Source organism: Ceratotherium simum, chromosome 1, assembly GCF_057802395.1.
Source record: "Ceratotherium simum simum isolate JZ-2026a chromosome 1, ASM5780239v1, whole genome shotgun sequence".
NCBI lineage: Eukaryota > Metazoa > Chordata > Mammalia > Perissodactyla > Rhinocerotidae > Ceratotherium > Ceratotherium simum.
This window is the reverse complement of record NC_141900.1, coordinates 71839973-71862664: the sequence shown is the minus strand read 5'-3', so window position 1 is coordinate 71862664 and position 22692 is coordinate 71839973.

The following is a 22692-nucleotide window of genomic DNA, read 5'->3' as shown; positions in this document are numbered from 1 at the left end:
CTAACTAGAGATGGAACATTCCCACCTGGAAAAGAGGGGAATAAAACCAAGTAGCGAGGGCACGGTGCTCAGTGAGTGACTGTCGCCTGACCCTGCCGTTGCCAAGCCTCCCGACTGTTTCTGACCCACTCTCGCCCTCCATGTTGACTTCTTCATCTAGTAGTTCTCAAATTGTTGTATGCATCAAGATCACAGGGGAGCTTGCTAAAAATGTTTTAAAACATCCTGGTTCCATCTTAAAACTAGTGAGTGAGAAAGTGAGTGTGGGGCCTGGAGTGCTTGGCGAGTTTCTCAGGTGGTGACACAGCTGGCCCCAGCACTACACGCTGAGAGACACTCCTAGGTCCCGGCTTCCGGCTGACTGTGGAATTACTCTCGCTCTTGGCTTTCTGATATTCTCTCACCTTGTCCACCTGACCGCCTGTGTACGCCTATTTGAACTGATCTATTTGGCCCCGCCTTCCATTCCCCCTCCAGCCTTTATCTAATGGGGCTGTATACAGGTCCTTGCTTCAGCTGCCCTGCTACTGAGGCCTGCCTTATGCATGCAGCCTGGTGCCACTGCCCCAGCAGATCACATCTAAAGAGGCTGAGGCATCCAGTTCCTCTCCAAAAGTCTGTGTGTGATTTTTCAGGCCTGACCACAGCCAATTACAAAGGCTTTACCTGGCAGGCCTCCCAGGGGAACACTGCCCTCCCCATACCAGACCTGGTGCACGCCAATGCCTTCAAGTCTCTGAAGGGAGTTTCAATCAAGGACTCAAGACCCTCTGGTCAGCCAGACTTTTATGTATATTTCTATTTCTAGCCCAGGCACCTCTGCTGAGGCCTCCTTATGGGGGCGGGACCTTGAAGACACTTTTTTCCGCTCTGACTCAGTATCCTGTACTTTTCCACTCCTAGCCCTCATTTCCTCCCCTCCCTTCCCCCATGACGAGCACACTGTTCCATGGGGGAAAATGGAACAGAGGCAGTCAACGCCATCTCTGGTTTATCCTTCTGCTTAAACTATGGCAGTAAAGTGATTAAAGGCTTCACTGGTACTTCCATTTTGGCCTGTTGCTTTAATCGGCTACTCTGACACCTGACAGCTCAGCCTTCTCTCCAGCTTAGCCAAGCTCCTAACACTCACGTGAGATCCTGAGCCAAAACCACTTACATTCAGATACTCTGTGAGATAATATTTGCTATTTTAAGCTGCTAATTTATGGGGTAATTTGTTACACAGCATTAGATAGCTAATACTATATCTTTCTCACTTATCTTCTTATGTACCTCTGAACTTTCAACCATTTCAAAGTGTTTTTCACATCTTCCTAAATATAATAGCTAACATTTATAGAAAACTTTCTGCTAGGCACTGTATTAAGTACTTAACAGGCAATATCTGAATAAAATGGCACAGCAACTCTCTGAGGTGGGTTTTTTAATTACCTGTGCTTTATAGGTGAGGACATTGAGGCACTAGGTATTAAATAACTAGCCCAAAATGACGCTAATAGAAAGTGGAGTCAGGATTCAAACACTTGCTTCTACCACTACAAGAAAATAGAGCCCAGAGAAGTGATGGTGTTTGTGTAAGGCCACACAGCTGGCTAGTACTGGAGCCAAAACCAGTCAGGACTGGGATCTCCCGACTCCCCATCCGGAATTCTGGGACGACCACCAGTGATTGTGAACAGACTCAGAAACCATTCTCAGCTTCCAGTGGGACAGAGAGACTTGCCCACAGGTTTGAAGCCAGGAAACCTACTCAGGTGTCAAAGTCTCATGTACCTCTGTGGCTTCATCTATACCCTGGCATCTGACTGCATCTAGAGTCCTTGTATTCTGATAACCTGAATCAAGTCTTCCCCTCGCATCTCAGCTACACCAGACAAAACTCACTTCAGCATGACAGGAAAGATAGTGAGGAATAAGGTATACAAAATAGGGATACAGATGGAATTGTTCCAAGAACATTGTCTCTGTGAGAAGATGCACCCCAGGAATGGATGGTGCCATTGCAGAGGAATAGGAGGATTTTAGGGAGATAGTTTTCTAGAATGTAAAGGTTCTTTAATTTAGACTTGTTAAACTGAAATTCATGATAATTCTGGAAAGCACTGAGTTAAAGATGCACATCCTGGTATAATAAGGGGCTGTATTTCTCCACGTATTTACAAGATACTGTTGGAAGAGAGAATGCTTAAACTATTTGAGAGAACAAAGACTTTAAGCTCTTACATTCTTGGGAGCACTTGAAATGCTCTCTGTGGAATAAATCTGACAGGACCCTAAATGGGAGTTTAGTCATTAATGTCAGTGGTTCCCTGAGAAGTTTACAGAAAATTCAGATTCCTAGGCTTTTCTCTCAATACAGATTCCGTAGACTGCTCATGGGCCTGGGAGTCGATTTTTTGAAGCACCACCAGGTGATTCTGATGCAACTGAGGCATGCGCAATTGTATGGGGATATCTGCAAATTATACACCATGCATCTTATCTATTTATTAAGACAGATCCCTATCTTAATAACTGAATAAATGAAATTTAGAAATGTTTTCAAAAGTGCTTGGCAAAATTTGCAATTACTAGTTGTTCACAATGGAACTTTATCATTTATTGATTTATCACCACTGCAGTTATACCAGATTAGCAAAATTTCATTTGAAACTTGCATTCCCCCACTCCCCACAGAACTTATAACTAGCACAATGTACCTGGAACCTGAAGACTCAGCCCCACTCCAGGCTTTCAAAACACAAGTAGAATTTAAGAAACAAATGAAGACCACTGTACCTTATATCTGGATGTCCTGGAAATAGTCCTTGTGCCAAGCCCCTGCCTTGAGCCTCAATTCCAATAACAGGATCTTTGTACCCTCATTGCAGCACAGGGGTCTTCCTGGTTCCTTTTCAATTTCATCAGTGATTTTTTGTGTGTGTTCTGATCCTAGGGGCTGCAACTCCACCAATGAAGCAGCAATGGGTCTTTTGAGCTTTCTGGCTTGACCTCTGACATTTGCCTGCTGCAAGAGTCCCCTGATGGTCCAGCTGTCTCCACTGGTGACCTTCTATCGTCTATGGAGGGAACTTTCTCAATCACCTGCCACACTCTGGGGTCTGCCTGTTCCCTATGGCCCTCCCCCAACCCAGTTCAAGTTCTGGTAGAGATTGTGATTCTCACAGCCTTGGAAATCCCCAAACATTCAGGGTTTTCTGAAATAATATCTCTGGCATATTCAAGATATATTAAATCTCCTTGGTTGTAATCCCTTAAAAAAAAAGCACCTCTGAACCAATTTAAGAAATAAAATGAACTACTAAAATCAAAACCCTCATATTTTTAACAGAATTTTAATTTTCTGGTTTTTCTGGAGACCTCTTTGTGTTTTATTCAAGTTCATGAATAATGGATGACATTTAAGATGTCTCATCATGTTTGCGGCATACAAATATACAGTTTCTTAAAATGGCCTCCTGTCAAATACCTATGATTTCTATTTGTCTGCTGTTAATGTAATTGACTAAACACTAGATTCTTCTGATTATGCTTTCCCTTGTAAACCACTTACTTTATAGGCAAAAGCAGCTGTGTTTATGCTTCTGTGATTTTCGGGTTTCATTATGAAGTTTTCAGCAAGTGATTCAAGAGCAATAGGCAGTCTAAGCACCCAGGCACCAGCTAGCAGTTCTTTACCGATAAAGACAATATTCCATCCACACTTGTATATGGTCATGTAGAAGGACACACGGAGGCACATATAAAACCACAGCAACCATAGTAACTGTGAACATGCACAGGAAGAAAACACTGTTAACTTTCCAGGAATTTATCAACAGTCAAAGACCTGAATATAACCCAGAGCACAAGTACATCCTCTCCTGCCCCTCCCTCAACTGAGAACTGTGACGAGTTTTGTTTTTTAACCTAGGAGCTTGGGATAAGTATTCAGAAAGTGTGGAGTCTAGAGAGGCAGGCAGATAAAGAGAAAAGGGAGAAAGGCTGACATAGAAAGCAGCCACCAAGAGGATGAGGAGGAAATCCATGCAGAGATATAGCAGGAAAAGAAGGAGCAAAGGGCAGGAGACAGGGGAACTGACTAGGGCACAGGAGAAATGGAGGGGCAAGGAAGCTCAACAGTCACCCAGGAGATGCGTGTAATCCAAGCCACATTATTACAGTTATTTATTTCTACCGCCTCACGAGGAAGAATATTGGAGAAAGGCCTGATTTAAAACTTGGTTCTGCCATCTACCATCAGCGTGACCTATGCCAATTCCCTGACCTCTTTGAGTTTCAGTTTTATGTTCACTACCTGTAAAATAAAAGTGGGTAGTCCTTGGCCAGGTTTTGGTGAGGATTAAATGAGACAAGCACTACTGGTAGCAAAGCACAGTGGTTAAGAAGCCAGACTACACGGGTTTGGACCCCAGCTTCTAGCTGGGTAACCTTAAGCAAGTTCCTAACCTGTCTGTGCTTAGTTTCTTATCTTTAAAACAGGGATAATAAAAATGATGGCTATGTGCATGTGGTTGTTATGAGAGTTGACTAGAAAATACCTGTAAAACATGGCAAACAGGTAGAACAGTGCCTGGCATTTGGTTAGCACTCAATAAATGTTTACTCAGGAATAAAAGTAGGTGCTCAAAGTATGGTACTAATGATGATGTCTCCTTCACAGGAGGGCAGACACCATTTCTCTTCTTTTTTTATCCCTGGTATCTTGCTGGCACATTGTAAGCACCTACTAAGCGTGTATTAAGCCATCAGAAATGATAGAAGCTTTTCTTTTCACAACTTGACTTGTTTTGCTCACTCTTGTGTTAATAACACTTACCTTTGCCTTGCATAATGTTGACTAGATGGTCATGCAGGCTTTCAACTGTTCTTTTCTTTGAAAAATATTTTTTAATTGCACAGACATATATGTATATCTTCTTTTAATTTAAAAGAAAGTTAAGCCTAAAACCCGCTTCCAAGTTCATACTCTATCCCAGGTTCTTCTCCAAAGGCAACCATTTTATAGGTTTTTTTTTTCTTTTCTTTTTTTTATTGTGAAATTTTTCTTGTACATTATTGTTTGTCAGTCACCATATAAATGCATCCCTCCACCCGTTGTGCCCACCCCTCACCCCCCTTGCCCCTGGTAACAAAACAGTTCTATCTGTCCATGTGTTGGTTTATCTTCCACATACGAGCGAAATCACTCACCCTTTGTCTTTCTCTTTCTGGCTTATTTCACTTAACATAATACCCTCCAGTTCCATGCATGTTGTTGCAAATGGGACAATTTTGTCTTTTTTAATGGCTGAGTAGTATTCCACAGTATATATATACCACATCTTCTTGATCCAATCATCAGTCGAGGGACACTTAGGTTGCTTCCATGTCTTGGCTATAGTGAATAATGCTGCAATGAACACAAGGGTACATAAACCTCTTTGGATTGTTGATTTCAGGTTCGTTGGGTAGATACCCAGTAGTGGGATAGCTGGATCATAAGGTACTTTTATTTTTAATTTTTTGAGGAATCTCCCTACTGTTTTCCATAGAGGCTGCACCAGTTTGCATTCCCACCAGCAGTGGATTAGGGTTCCCGTTTCTCCACAGCCTCTCCAGCATTTGTTGTTTTTTGTCTTGGTGATTATAGCCGTTCTAACAGGTGTAAGATGATATCTTAGGGTAGTTTTGATTTGAATTTCCCTGCTGATTAGTGATGTTGAGCATCTTTTCATGTGTCTATTGGCCATCTGTATATTTTCTTTGGAGAAGTGTCTGTTCATTTCCTCTGCCCATTTTTTGACCGGGTTGTTTGTTTTTTTTGTTGTTCAGTTGTGTGAGTTCTTTATATACTATGGTGATTAATCCCTTGTCGGATATATGGTTTGCAAATATTTTTTCCCAGCTGGTGGGTTACCTATTCATTTTGATCCTGGTTTCATTTGCCTTGTAGAAGCTCTTTAATCTGATGAAGTCCCATTTGTTTATTTTTTCTTTTGTTTCCATTTTCTGAGTAGACATGGAATTCAAAAAGATCCTTCTATGGCCAATGATGAATAGTGTACTACCTATATTTTCCTCCAGGAGTTTTATAGTTTCAGGTCTCACTTTCAGGTCTTGATCTATTTTGAGTTAATTTTTGTGTATGGCAAGAGAAGATGGTCTACTTTCATTCTTTTGCAAGTGGCTGTCCAGTTTTCCCAGCACCATTTATTGAAGAGACTTTCCTTTCTCCATTGTATGTTCTTAGCTCCTTTATCAAAGATTAGCTGCCCATAGATGTGAGGTTTTATTTCTGGGTTTTCAATTCTGTTCCACTGATCTGCGTGTCTGTTTTTGTACCAGTACCATGCTGTTTTGATTACTATCGCTTTGTAGTATGTTTTGAAGTCAGGGATTGTGACGCCTCCAGCTTTGTTCTTTTTTCTCAGGATTGCTTTAGCTATTCGGGGTCTTTTGTTGCCCCATATGAATTTTAGTATTCTTTGTTCTATTTCTGTGAAGAATGTCCTTGGGATTCTGATTGAGATTGCATTGAATCTGTAGATTGCTTTGGGTAGTATGGACATTTTAACTATGTTTATTCTCCCAATCCAAATGCATGGAATATTTTTCCATTTCTTTATGTCATCATTGATTTCACTCAATAATGTCTAATAGTTTTCATTGTATAGGTCTTTCACTTCTTTGGTTAAATTTATTCCTAGATATTTTATTCTTTTTTTGCAGTTGTAAATGGGATTATCTTCTTGAGTTCTCTTTCTGTTAGTTCGTTGTTGGTATATAGAAATGCAACTGATTTCAGTAAGTTGATTTTGTACCCTGCAACTTTGCTGTAGTTGTTGATTATTTATAATAGTTTTCCAATGGATTCTTTAGGGTTTTCTATATATAAGATCATGTCATCTGCAAACAGCAAGAGTTTCACTTCTTTGTTGCCTATTTGGATTCCTTTTATTCCTTTTTCTTGCCTAATTGCTCTGGCCAGAACCTTCAGTACTGTGTTGAATAAGAGTGGCGAGAGTGGGAACCCTTGTCTTGTTCCTGTTTTCAGAGGGGTGGCTTTCAGTTTTTCCCTGTTAAGCATGATGTTGGCTGTGGGTTTTTCATATATGGCCTGTATTATGTTAAGGTACTTTCCTTCTATACCCATTTGGTGAGCGTTTTTATCATAAATGGATGTTGGATCTTGTCAAATGCCTTCTCTGCATCTATTGAGATGATCATATGGTTTTTATTCCTCGTTTTGTTAATGTGGTGTACCACATTGATTTGCAGATGTTGAACCATCCCTGTGTCCCTAGTATAAATCCCACTTGATCATGGTATATGATCTTTTTAATGTACTGCTGTATTCGGTTTGCCACTATTTTGTTGAGCATTTTTGCATCTATGTTCTTCAGTGATATTGGTCTGTAGTTTTCCTTCTTAGTATTGTCTTTGCCTGGCTTTAGTATCAGGGTGATGTTGGCCTCATAGAATGTGTTGAGAAGTGTTCCATCTTCCTCTATTTTTTGGAATAGTTTGAGAAGGATAGGTATTATGTCTTCTTTGAATGTTTGGTAAAATTCTCCAGAGAAGCCATCTGGTCCTGGACTTTTATTTTTTGGGAGATTTCTGATCACTCTTTCAATCTCTTTACTTGTGATTGGTCTATTCAGGTTCTCCATTTCTTCTTGATTCATTTTGGGAGGTTGTATGAGTCTAAGAATTTATCCATTTCTTCTAGATTGTCCAATTTGTTGGCATATAGTTTTTCATAGTATTCTCTTATAATCTTTTGTATTTCTGTGGTGTCTGTTGTAATTTCCCCTTTTTCATTTCTAATTTTATTTATTTGAGCCTTTTCTCTGTTTTTCTTGGTGAGTCTGGCTAAGGGTTTGTCAATTTTTTATCTTCTCAAAGAACCAGCTCTTTGTTTCATTGATCCTTTCTACTGTTTTTTTAATTTCAATTTCGTTTATTTTTGCTCTTATTTTTATTATTTCCCTCCTTCTGTTGATTTTAGGCGTTGTTTGTTCTTCTTTTTCTAACTCTGTTAGGTGTAGTTTAGCTTGCTTTTTGGGCTTTTTCTTGTTTGTTAAGGTGGGCCTGTACTGCTATGAGTTTCCCTCTCAGGACTGCTTTTGCTGCATCCCATATGAGTTGGTATGGTGTGTTTTCATTTTCATTTGTCTCCTGGTATGATTTGATTTCTCCTTTAATTTCATCGATCATCCATTGGTTGTTTAGTAGCATGTGGTTGACTCTCCACATCTTTGTCACTTTCCCAGTTTTTTTCTCGTAGTTGATTTCTAGCTTCACGGCATTACATTAGGAAAAGATGCTTGTTATGATTTCAATCTTCTTAAATTTATATAAGCATGCCTAGTTTCCCAACATATGGTCTATTCTTGAGAACGTTCCATGTGCGCTTGAGAAGAATGTGTAATCTGCTGTGTTTGGATGGAGTGCTCTATACATATCTATTAAGTCCATCTCATCAAGTTTTTCACTTAAGTCCGTTATTTCCTTACTGGTTTTCTGTCTGGATGATCTATCCATTGATGAAAGTGGGGTGTTAAGATCCCCTACTATTATTGTGTTGTTGTTAATATCTCCTTTTAGGTTTGTTAATAGTTGCTTTATGTATCTTGGTGCTTCTGTGTTGGGTGCATATATATTTAAAAGTGATATGTCTTCTTGGTGGAGTGTCCCTTTTATCAGTATATATTGCCCCTCTTTGTCTCTCATTACCTGTTTTATCTTGAAGTCAACTTTGTCTGATATAAGTATGGTAACACCTGCTTTCTTTTGTTTGCCATTAGCTTGGAGTATTATCTTCCATACTTTCACTCTGAGCCTGTGTTTGTCTTTAGAGCTGAGATGTGTTTCCTGGAGGCAGCATATTGTTGGGTCTTGTTTATTAATCCATCCCACTACTCTGTGTCTTTTGATTGGAGATTTCAGTCCATTTACATTTAGGGTAATTATTGATATATGAGGGTTTATTGTTGCTATTTTATTGCTCTTTTTCTGGTTCTTTTGCATTTCTTTTGTTTCTCATCCCATGTGTTTCAGACTATCAATTCAGTTTGGTAATTCGGTATGGGGGTTCTCTTAGTTTTCTCTCCCTTTATTGCGTGTGACTCTGTTCTGATTATTTGGTTAGTGGTTACCATGAGGTTTGTATAACAAATCTCATGGATGTGATAGTCCATTTTTTATGGCCCCTTATTCCCTTAGACTAAGTCAATTTGATCGCTTTCCTCTTCCTCTTCTAAGTTATTGTTGTCACATCTTATTCCTTCTTGTGTTGCGAGTTTGTGTTTCACATGATGAGGTTATATTTATTTTTGGTGCTTACCTTCCCTTGATCTTTGGTTTTATAATTAAGTGTTTGCTAATCTATTCTGATAGCTGCAATTTTTCTGGTTTTGTCGACCTATTTTCCTCCTTGTTAAAAACTTTGAATCCCTTTTCTCTTTTTTTCCTCAGGCATGAGGGCCTTCTTGAGCACTTCTTGTAGTGGGGGTCTTGTGGCAATGAACTCCCTTAGCTTTTGTTCATCTGGGATAGTTATTATTTCTCCATCATATCTGAAGGATATTTTCACTGGATAGAGTATTCTTGGCTGAAAGTTTTTGTCCTTCAGAATTTTGAATATATTGTTCCACTCTCTCTTAGCCTGTAAAGTTTCTGTTGAGACATCGGCTGAGAGCCTGACAGGAAATCTTTTGTACGTTATATTTTGTCTAGCTGCCCTTAATATTTTTTCTTTGTTGTTGACTTTTTCCAGCTTTACTACTATATGCCTTGGAGAGCATATTTTAGTATTGATATATTTAGGAAATCTATTTATTTCATTCACTGGTATTTCCAGCTCTTTCCCCAGGTTTGGGAAGTTCTCAGCTATTATTTCTTTGAACAAGTTCTCTGCTCCTTTTCCCCCTCTTCTCCCTCTGGAATACCTATAATCCTTCTGTTGGATTTCCTAATTGAGTCAGATATTTCTGAGAGAGTTTCTTCATTTCTTTTTAGTCTTAGTTCTCTTTCTTCCTCCATCTGGAGCATTATTGCATTGCTGTCCTCAATATTGCTAATTCTTTCCTCCATATTATCAGCCCTGGTGCTTAAGGCTTCCAGATTTGTCTTTATCTCCTCTATTGTGTTTTTCATCTCTAAGATTTCTGATTGGTTTTTCTTTATAGTTTCAATCTCTTTTGTGAAGAAACTCCTGATTTCATTGAGTTGTCTATCTGTGTTTTCTTATATTTCATTAAGCTTTTTTATGATGACTATTTTAAATTCTCTGTCATTAAAGTTATACATTTCTGGGCTTTCCAGGTTGACTTCTGGGTGCTTGTCATTCTCCTTTTGGTCTGGAGATTTAATATATTTTTGCATAGTGCCTGTTGGTGTTGGCTTATTTTTCCTCATAGTGAAAGTAGATGGTCGCAGTTTCCTCTTGCTGCTGCTGGGTGGGGGTCAAGGGCTGTGTATTCTGGCCCACCTCAATCCACAGGTGCTCTGGTCTGCCCCCAGCTGAGCTGAGGCATGGCTGAGCTGAAGTGCAGCTGAGCAGATGCAGCTGGGGGGGTGAAGCGTGGGAACAACTGGGACTGGAATGCAGCTAGGCTAAAGCAGCTGTGGCTCAGGTGTGGGTGGGTTGAAGCAGCTGCAGCTGAAGCGCCGCTGGGCTGAAGAGGCAGGAACTAGAGCGCTGCTGGGCTGAAGAAGCTGGAACTGGAGTGCGGCTGGGCCGAAGCTGCTGGCACCAAGTCAACTGGAGCCTGAGCACAGCCAAGCTGAAGCAGCTAGAGGTTGAGCTGAAGGAGCTGGGGCGGGGCACAGTCAAGCTGATGCAGCTGGGGCCAGGGCACAGTTGAGCCCAAAGAGCTGGGGCTGTGGTGTGGTCCACCCAGAGCAGCTGGGGCTGTGGCAGGTGGGGCCCGTGTTGCTGCCACCTCTGGTGCAGGGGCGGGGGCATGCCCTGCTGCTGGTGGGGGCCTGGGCGCCTGGGGGCTGCTGCCTCTGGGGACAGGGCTAAGCTGAAGTGCTGCTTTGCTGAAGCACTGGGCGGGCAGGTGGGCAGGCTAGGGGAGGGGAGCTTACTTTCACCTCCCCAATCTGAGAGGTCTCTCGCCTTGCTGTTGCTCTCTGCTCTCCTGAGGCGCTAGCTTGTCGAAAGTACCCTTGCAACAGTTCTGCTCCCTCTGTAGGGGGATTCCCCACTGGCTGTGAGGGGTCTTGGAGACTGCCAGTTTTCCTGTGGAGAGCTGCCCCTCCCACATCTGAGAGTGCGTGGTCTCAGTCTCTGGGTTGCAGTCCTTGGGGAAGGAAGGGAGCTCCTCTTACCTCCTTCCACTTCCTCTGGGAATTCCAGCACCTCAGTCCTTGGATGTACAGCTGCCTGGGTGTCTCAGATGTCCTCTGTGTTGTGTGAATAGCTTCTGTTGGAATATGAATGTCCTTTTTGTTGTGTCTTAGAGGGGGAGAGTTCAATGGGGAAAGCTCACTCCACCATGATGCTGACGTCACTCCCATTTTATAGATTTTGATGAGCGTTTTTTCACAGCTTGTATTTTACATACGTGTATGAATTCACAGGGATGTACCTGTGTCATTCAGGGTTTCACCAGAGAAACAGAACCTTTTAATGTCCATGGGATCAATATTGATGTCCCCTTTTTCATTTGCGATATTAGTAAGTTGCTTCTTCTCTCTCTCTTTTTTTTTGGTTAGCTGGATAGTTTTATCAATTTCATTGATTTTTTTCAAAGAACCAGCTTTGGCTTGTTGATTTTTTCTATTAATTTCCTGTTTTCAATTTCATTGATTTATGCTCTAATTTTTATTATTTATTTTCTTCTGCTTGCTTTAGGTTTACATTACTCTTCTATTTCTAGTTTCCTAAGGTGGAAGATTAGCTTATTGATTATAGATCTTTCTTGCCTAATATATGCATTCAATGCTATAAAATTCCCTCTAAACACTGCTTTCATGAAATCTCACAAATTTTGATAAGTTGTATTTTCACTTTTATTCAAAGTATTTTTTAATTTCTCTAAATTTTATTTTTAAATTTAATTTAATTTTTAAATTTAATTTGAGCCTTCTTTAACCAATTTTTTTATTTAGAAGTGTGTTATTTAATCTCCAAATAGTTTGGGATTTTTCCAGCTCTCTTTCTGTAATTGATTTCTAGTTTAACTTCATTTTGGTCTAAGAGCATACTTAGTTTGATTTCTATACGTTCAAATTTGTTGAAGTGTATTTTATCTGTATTATTTACCAGAATGTAGTTTATCTTGGTGAATGTTCTATGTGAGTTTGAGAAGAATGTGTATTCTGCTGTTGTTGGATGAAGCATTCTATATATGTCGATTAGATCCAGTTGATTGACAGTGCTGTTCAGTTTAACTATATCTTTACTGATTTTCTGCCTGCTGGAATAGTCAATTACTGGCAGAGGGGTGTTGAAGTCTCCAATTATAATAGTAGATTTATCTATTTCTCCTTGCAGTTCTATCAATTTTTGCCTCGTATTTTGATGCTTTGTTGCTAGACGAGTAAACATTAAGGACTGTTAATGACCCTTTTATCATTATGTAATGCCCCTCTGTATCCCTGATAATTTTCCTTGCATTGATGTCTGCTTTGAGATTAATATAGCTACTCCAGCTTTCTTTTGATTGGTGTTAACTGTAGGATATCTTTCTCCATTGCTTTACTTTAAATTATCTGTGTCTTTTTATTTCAAGTGGTTTCTTATAGACAATATATATAGTTGGGTCTTGATTTTGCATCCACTCTGATAGTTTCTGTCTTTTTATTGGTGTATTTAGATCATTCACATTTAAAGTGATTATTGATATACTTAGATTAATATTGGTCATATTTGCTTTCTTTTTTTTTGCCTTTGTTGTTGTTGCTCTTCTCCTTTTTCTTCTTCTTCCTAGTCCTCTTCCTCTATGTCTTTCATTCTTTTTCTGCCTTCTCTGGTTTTTGCTTTTAATTGAGCATGTTATATGATTCCCTTTTGTCTCCTATCATATCATATATCCTAGCATATCAATAATACTTCCTAAAATTTTTTTAGTGGTTGCCCTAGATTTTATAATATACATTTACAACTAATCCAAGTCCACTTTCAAATAACACTATACTGCCTCATGGATGGTGTAGGGACATTATAACAGAATATTCCTAATCCCTCCTGTTCTCTATAACATTGCTGTCATTTACTTCACTTATCCATACACTATAATCATCCAATATGTTGTTGCTACTATTATTTTTAACAAACTGTTATCTGTTAGATCAGTTCAGAAAAAGAAAAGATTTTATTTTACCTTCATTTATTCTTTCTCTAACACTCTTCATTTCTTTATGTAGATCTACGTTTCTGACCTATATAATTTTCATTCTTTCTGAAGAGCTTCTTTTAATATTTCTTTTTTTTTTTTTTTGCTGGGAAAGATTCGCTCTGAGCTAACATCTGTTGCCAATCTTCCTCTCTTTTTTTTTTTTTCCTCCCCAAAGCCCCAGTACATAGTCGTATAGTCTAGTTGTAAGTCCTTCTAGTTCTTCTATGTGAGCCGCCACCACAGCATAGCTACTGAAAGATGAGTGTTGTGGTTCTGCACCTGGGAACTGGGCTGGACCGCTGAAGTGGAGCGTGATGAATTTTAACCACTAGGCTATCAAGATTGGCTCTCTTTTAACGTTTCTTCTAAGGCAGGTCCACTGGCAACAAACTCCTGCAATTTTTGTTTGCCTGAGAAAGTCATTATTTCTCCTTGACTTTTTTTTGTGTGTGTGAAGATTAGCCCTGAGCTAACATCTGTTGCCAATCCTCCTCTTTTTGCTGAGGAAGATTGGCCCTGGGCTAACATTCATGCCCATCTTCCTCTACTTTATATGGGACCCCGCCACAGCATGGCTTGTCAAGCGGTGCGTTGGTCTGCACCTGGGATCCGAACCTGCGAACCCCGGGGCCCCAAAGCAGAGTGTGCAAACTTAACCACTACTCCACTGGGTTGGCCCCTCTCCTTCATTTTTTTTTTTTTTTTTGTGAGGAAGAGCAGCCCTGAGCTAACATCCATGCTAATACTCCTCTTTTTTTTTGCTGAGGAAGACCAGCTCTGAGCTAACATCTATTGCCAATCCTCCTCCTTTTTTTTTTTCCCCAAAACCCCAGTAGATAGTTGTATGTCATAGTTGCACATCCTTCTAGTTGCTGTATGTGGGACGCGGCCTCAGCATGGCCGGACAAGCGGTGAGTCCATGTGCGCCCGGGATCCAAACCCGGGCCGCCAGTAGCAGAGCACTCGCACTTAACCGCTAAGCCACGGGGCCGGCCCCTCTCCTTCACTTTTGAAAGATAGTTTCACTAGATACATTTAGGTTGGTGGTTTTCAGCTTTATTAGGATGGCTCTAGAATGGACATTGTCTAAAAGCATAGGCCTTATTCTTAAGGCATGGCTTTTCTGGTACCTCATCTGGATGCCTGGGGTGTTAACATTCTTTCTGGGCTGAAACTCCAAGGTCTCCCAGAATTGCTCAACATCTAGAATCTTTGTTTCAATCTCTACCTTGTAGGAAATGCTCTCTGCTAAGCATGTGTAGTCTCACCCCACGTATGTACAGGACACACGGATTTCCATGTCCTCTCCCACACTACTCCCTCTTCAATTCCGATCCTGCACATTCCAGTGACTCTATCTGCCCTAATTCTGATTTCTTTCCATGCTCTGCTCAGACTTTGTCTTACTGTGCTACAGTTGATTAATTGTATCTAGGAAGAGAGCCAGAATGATTATGGGATATTACCTGACGGGTTTTCTTTTCAGGGATCACAATCTTGTGCTGTCTATTGTCCAATGCCTGAAAACAATGTCCTCATATATTTTGCACAGTTATATGGTTTTTTACAGCACAAAAGCTAATCTAGAGCCAATTACTCTGCAATCGTCGGAAGTAGAAATGTTTCTTATTCATTATTGTATTCTCTGTGTCTGGCACAGTTCTTACAGAGGCAATCAACAAGAAGTCAATACATGAATTAAAATGTAAATCAATAAATTCAGAGAAGGAAGAAATAGAGGGAAGGGGGAAGAATGAATTTGAGAGTGATTGGGAGGCAATGACTAGTTATCAGTGTACTCAAGCAAATGTTCTCACAAACTCGAAACATTCATGAGTTAGGCTTAATATCTTTTAGGGAAAAACTTATTCAATAATAGCTCAGTTTATTCTCTATTTGTCAATATAATGCATATTGTAAATCCTGAGCCAAGATTTCTGATTTGAAATTCATCTTACATATCATATAATCAATAAACTAGTCCCAAGGTAAATCAGGGTATAAATGGACTTTATAATCTGATTTAGAGTAATTGTTAGCTTTCAATGTTCTACCGATGCATATTTTTGAACATTAGCAACTGACAGGCTAGTGCAAGATTTTGAAATCTTTTAAGTTTTAAGGAAATCGGCTTTTGAAGATGTTTTTAAAACTTTGCTCCCCACTTCAGAGATATATTTCTGACATTATAATCAATCAACCAATTAATTTTGTCTTTAAGATACATTTATTATTACTATGTGATGAAGTAATCAATTTGCTTTTTAGAAATAAATTTTAAAGAATCATTTAACCAGTCTTGTACTTATATTTATCCATTTATTTTTAAAAGTATACTTAGCTGAGACATGCATACGAAAAGGCTGTAAGTTTTCTGTTTAAAACTATTTTTCTTCAATCTATTTATTTATATAATATCAACCAGTTGTCCATTTTCCAGTGAGATTTCTAGATGCTGCAGTTAATTTAAAGAAAAGCCATTTCATTCTTCATGGATCTAATTTTATTTCTCAATTAATAAGCTCTGATTTGTCTTTTACATTGAAAATACTGTCTGGCTAATATTTCTGAAAATGAAATGAATATATATCCATATAACAGGAAAATTTTAAACATGATATTGTTATAGAAGAGAACAGGCAGGATAACTTTTCTTAAATGCAAGCATAATCCAGTGAACTGTATTTAAGGGTAATAAAAATATTTGATAATGAAGAAAATAAGATAAAGAAAACAAAAATATAGAAGAGATTTGCTGATAAGGAGTCAGGATAGAAGGGGAAGCAGCTCACCGGACGTTAAAAGTCTCCAGCTACTTGCCTATTATAAAAAATCTTGTGGGGCCGGCCCCATGGCTTAGCTGTTAAGTGCACAAGCTCTGCTACTGGCGGCCTGGGTTCGGATCCCGGGCGCGCACTGACACACCGCTTCTCCAGCCATGCTGAGGCCGCGTCCCACATACAGCAACTAGAAGGATGTGCAACTATGACATACAACTATCTCCTGGGGCTTGGGGGAAGAAAAAAAGGAGGAGGATTGGCAATAGATGTTAGCTCAGAGCTGGTCTTCCTCAGCAAAAAGAGGAGGATTAGCATGGATGTTAGCTCAGGGCTGATCTTCCTCACAAAAAAAAAAAAAAAAATCTTGTGGCCCAGGTGGTGGGAGAATTTAAGTCAAAAATTGTTTTCTCTTGAATAATATTTTATTTTCAAGTAAAGATTGAAGGAGATAAGGAAAGTTGTCTTTGAGTGATCCTGAAGAAAGCAATAAGAATTATTCATTTATAAAAGTTGGACTTTAAGGAAAAATTCTATGAAGAAGAATAGCCTGGAGAAGAGAAGGTCGAACAGGAGTGTACACGTGTTAGAAAAGATCCTAAGTGCAACCAAAAACAAAGTAAAAATTTATTGCATTATGGAAGTCTGTTGCAGCTTATAGTCTCTCTATTTTAAAATATAATTTAATCAAAATATTAAGTTATATCTGAGTGGAGAAGTTATAGTGATTTCTATTCTGTATTCTTTTTGAATTTTCCAAATTTTCTACAATGATCATATACTACCTCTATAACCATAAGCAACAAACAAATTTAAAGGAACTAATGGGTCTATTTATTTCATTCCAGTTATGCACTTTATGGTTCTATTGTCCCTTTGATATTATGATAATCATACCCTTATAAAAATCTGGTATTAGTTTAAAAATTATTTAGAGAATTCTAAATAAATTGCTTGGCTTAAAGACATTATAATCTGAGCACCTTTGGTAAATTGAGGATCGAACACAGCAGTCTGTCCCAGGTTTTGGGGGAGGTAGAAACAATAAGTGGAAAGTTTGACGCTACAGAGGGATACTTGTAAAGATCTTCTCCCAAATTTAAGAATTCCAAAAATATACATGGTGAAAAAGAGAGAGAAACCTGAGTTTAGAAAAATTCTGAGGAGAGTTGAAATGAACTATGGCTAATCAATGGTTTTATAATCGTAAGACAGAATGCCTGCTGATACTATAAGACTTTACATAAGATGTTAGCATCCAAGAAATTAAGATCAATTATATACTGGTATGCTACTTCAAGGTGGAGGAAAAGTTAAGTTGAAATGACTTCGAATTTTTCAGGTCTTATTGTTATTACTATAAAGAGCAGAATAATAAAGTTTATATATATACATACATTTTATATATATTGGGGGGTTGGGGGAGAAAGATCATAGTTCTTGGTATACATATTACATACAATGGATTGTTTCCATGTCCATTCTGTTTTCAATCAAGGAAACTTTATTAACTTTTTACCTGAAAGAGACAACAGATGATTTTGTCTTTGGTGAGTCATGAAAGTATTATTATTAGGTAAAGGAGATAGTCCTTGCATTCTTTGTGTTGTCTCTGAAACTTGCTCTCTAGAGAATAGAAACAAATTTTCTATATCATATCCTTTTTATACTTCAATGTTTGTTTAGCAATGTCCAATTTCAAACTGTGAATTAGTAACTGAAATATTATTCAGTATGTATTTTGTTAGTATGCTAAACAACTAATCAGACATAATTTTCTTTTCTAAGAGCCTAATAATTTTTCTGTAATAGTTTAACACCTCAGTATAAGCATAATCTTTTAACTAATTGGGTAGCAAATGTAAATGCAAATACACACTTATTGTTAATGATATTATTGCTACATTTCAGATTAGCCCTGCTTATTAATTCAATAAGATTCAGAGCTGCCCTTTTAACAAACATACTTTACTTACATCATTGAACCATCACTAAATATAAAAATGCCTTTGTTGTTAGTACCCTCCAGTTGATTCTGACTCATAGTGACCCTGTGTACAGCAGAGCGGAACACTGCCTGGTCTTTTTGCGCCATCCTCTCACCTCCCAGCACTATATCAGACAATGCTCTGCTGCTATTCATTGGGTTTTTCATGGCCAATTTCTTTGGGTGTGAGTGGCCAGGTCCTTCTTCCTAGTCTGTCTTAGTCTGAAAGTTCCACTGAAACCTGTCCACCATGGGTATCTTGCTAGTACCCATGTAGACAACCAGGTGGCATAGCTTTCAGCATCACAGCAACAAACAGCCACCACAGTATGACAATCGACAGAAAGTGGTGTGGTTCCCTGACCAGGAAATGAACCCGGACCTGCCAGTGAGAGTGCCAGATCTTAACTAGACCACCAGGGCTGGCCATGGAAATGCCTACATTATGAAATAACTTATATTCAGACCAGTACTTTAAAACCAAGGAGATTTTTTTCAGATCCCATTAACTATGAGGTGTACATGTGGTAATTTACTACCACAAGATCTAATAATGACACACAGAGATAGAATTACTGTCACTCTCTTACCAGACACTTCACTCACTGATGCCTAGAAAGCTGTGCAAGTCTAGATTTCTCCAGCTCAGCTATCAGACCCAGACAGGTTCAAGAACTTTTAAAGGAAGTTCAAGATTAATGGACTGGGATTTTCAGTGGTTAAAGGCCCATGTAAATCCTATTTCACTTACATTTTGTATTAAATAGGCTTTGAGATTGGAAAGTTGAATATAAATACGCCATCTAAATTCTAGACAAATGACATTGGGAATAAGAACTATGGGAGTCTTTAGGGGGTCTTCACAAATATCCCTGTCCTCTCTACTTCTAGGTAAATTTCGAGAATTCACCTCCTTGTCTCCTTGAACCTAAGGTGTGGTCAAATGACTTGCTCTAGCCAATCAAATGAGAATGGAAGTGATGAAGTTCGTATGTTGTGATATTATGGTATTCATCTGTCTTACTCTCTTACTGGGCAAGAAGGAGAAGTGCGATTTATCGGGCCCCTTTAAACACTGCAGTAAAAAATGCTTAGTGTCTTAATTTTTCTTCTTTTTCTTTAATAATGAAAAATGTAAAGCTTTAAATTTTCCTCTGAGTTTTCACTCAGTCTCAAGTTATGAAATGTAGTGAAGTGTTCTTCTTTTCCTTGCTTTCTAAAAGTTTATAAGTTTTTTTGTTTCCTCTTTGATATAAGGTTTATCCAAGAATAGATTACTTAACTTCCAAGAGCTATGATATTTTTGGCCACTCTTTTTAAGGTATTTCTAGTTTTATTGGATCATGACAAAAGAATGTGCCTATAAGAGATCTATTTCTTCAAATTTATTAAAGTTTTCTCAGTGGCTGATAACATGATCAATTTTTATAAATCTCTCAGAAATACATGAGAAAAAATTTATTTTCTAGTAAAGCGCCAGAAAATATGTACACACACACATTATCCATTACATCATATTTTTTGATTATATAAGTCAGTTCTCTAAGTTGTGCTTATTTTGTCCAATTATGTATTAAAGTCTCCCACTGTAACTTTATTTTTTAAAAAGTCTCTTTATATCTGATAGTTTTTGCTTATGTAGGCATACCTCAGATATTGTGGGTTTGGTTCCAGACCATTGTAATAAAGTGACTATCAAAATAAAGCGAGTTACACAAAATTTTCGCTTCCCAGTTCACATAAAATTTATCTTTACGCTATACTGTAGTCTATTAAGTGTGCAATAGCATTATGTCTAAAAAACAATGTAGATACCTTAATTAAAAAATACTTTATTGCTAAACAGTGCTAACCATCATCAGGGCCTTCAGTGACTCATAATCTTCATAAAAAACGTGATATCTGCAAAGTGCAATGAAGCGAAGCACAATAAAATAAGGTATAGCTGTATAGTTATCTATTATGTTATTCGATTCAGACAGAATTATGACTGTGTATTTTTCATAGACTGTATCTTTTTCATTATAAATTATCTCTATATCTTTAGCGTTTTTACTCTAAATTCTACATTATCTCATATTAATATTGTCTATATATATATATATATATATATATATATTTTTTTTTTTTTTTGTGAGGAAGATCAGCCCTGAGCTAACATCCATGCCAATCCTCCTCTTTTTGCTGAGGAAGACCAGCTCTGAGCTAACATCTATTGCCAATCCTCCTCCTTTCCACCCCCCCAAAGCTGCAGTAGATAGTTGTATGTCATAGTTGCACATCCTTCTAGTTGCTGTATGTGGGACGTGGCCTCAGCATGGCCGGAGAAGCGGTGCATCGGTGCACGCCCGGGATCCAAACCCAGGCCACCAGTAGCGGAGCACACGCACTTAACCGCTAAGCCATGGGGCTGGCCCTGTCTATATATTTTTAGTTTATCTAATATCTCTTTTTCTACTGCCATATTTTCAACATCTCTTTAGCATTTTAAGTGTGTTTCCTATAAAGAGTTCACAACTAGGTGTATTTTTTAACTCAAGCTGATATTCTCTGCTCCTCAATGGAAGAAGCTAGTCCATTCATATTTAGTGTAAACACACTTCTTTTACTCTTCCATCATATATTCTACTTATTACTTTTTTTACATTGTTGTTTTATATTTCTTTTTTCTTATCGTATTGACCAAGTTGTACTTCATTCAATTTTTCCCTTTATTAATTTGAATATTATTTTTTAAAAAAATTCTATTAATATTTATTTTCCCCTTCTCTGGTCTCATAAAATGCATATATTTCTCTACTATTACTTGAAAACAAGACGCCAGAAAGACACTCTATTTTTTCCCTGCTCTTCTTCTCTCCAATAAGATGAGACCTTTAAATAATTTTGTTTTCCCTTATTCTTCCCATGGATGAGAGCTTTTACTTTCCCATCCATAATCCTCTCTATTCTTTACTAACTCTTGTGTTTTGCTGAGATAGTTTAATACATTTAATCTTAAAGTATTATTAGAATTTCCCTTATTATACATCCTTTCTGTTTTTAAGGTTTTTACTTAGCACTTACCTTACAATGGTCTTTTCTTATCCATTTGGATTTCAATGGAAAAGGTAATATTGATTTAATATATAAGCATTTGTTGCTCATCATTATTCTCTCATGTCTTTGATTCTCCTATCTTAAGGATTCTGTTGTGTTCTCTGGCATTTATTCTTTGTTTTCTGTAGTCTTTTCTTGAGAATTTTCTTCTCTGAACACTTACATATCCTCAAATATCTTTATTTTTCCCTGACAGGTGAATAATTTCTTGGATGTACATAGGATTCTCAGATTGAAATTCTTTTCTCTCAATAGTCCTCAGATACTATTCCACTGATTTTTATCTTCTAGCATTGCAAATGAGAAGTTTGAAGCCAGTATAATTTTTTCCCCTTTATGGTTAGCTTGTTCTTTTTGGCAAAAAAAGCTTTGAATATTTTCTATTTATCCTTAGAACTCAGAAACTTCCTATGATATGTCTAAGTATACGTCTCTTCACATCAGTCTTGCCAGGAACTTGGTAAATATTTCAATCTAAAAATTCAGAACTTTCTTTAGCTCAGGGACACTTTCTTCCTCTATTGCTTTCATTACAACCTTACCTCCATTTGTGGATTTATCTCCCAGCTGGAACTGCTATTATTTCTAGGTTTAGTTTCCTAAAGATATTGTCCAATTATCTTACCTTGTCTCTAATGATTTATATCACATTATATTTTTGCTTTGTACTTTGAGATATGTTGTGGGTCAAATTGTATCCCCTAAAAAGATATACTGAGGTCTTAATCCTCAGTACCTAAAAATGTGAACTTATTTGGTAATGGGGTCTTTGCAGATGTAAATAAGTTAAGACGAGGTGAGCCCTCAATCCAATGACTGATATGCTTATTGAGAGAGAAATTTGGATACACAGAGACACAAAGGGGAAGAAAGACATGTGATGACAGAGGCAGGGATCAGAGTAATCCAGCTGCAAATCAACGAATGTGAGCAACCACCAGAAGCTAGGAAGAGGCAAGGAAGGATTGTTCCCTCGAGCCTTGAGAGTGAGCATGGTCCTGCTGACACCTTGATTTCAGACTTCTAGCCTCCAGAACTGTAAGAGAATAAATTTCTGTTGTTTAAAGTCCCCAATTTATTGGAATTTGTCATAGCAGCCCTAAGAAACTAATGCAAGCTAGCTCCTCCACTAGCTGTTCCAGATCACGAATTTAAATACACTTCATTTTATTTACTGAACCACTTAATTAAAGAATTCTATTTTGGTTACTGTTTACAAAATTCAGAGTATTTATGGCCTCCAATTGAATGTCCTTAAGTCATATTGATATTTTATAATTCTGATTTTTAATTTGTCTTATCTAACAGCTCTATTTCACTAAGCATTTATCTTTTTGGCTTAATTTTCATTTCTGGATGCTAAGTTCCCTTAAATGTTATTTTTCTTTATTGACTGACTGCAGCTGAGGTCTAATTGGGGTACCCTAAGTGCTAGCAATCCTGTGGGTGGTGGAAGGCAAAGTGACGTCTACCCCTGTGGGATGCTTCTGCTAAT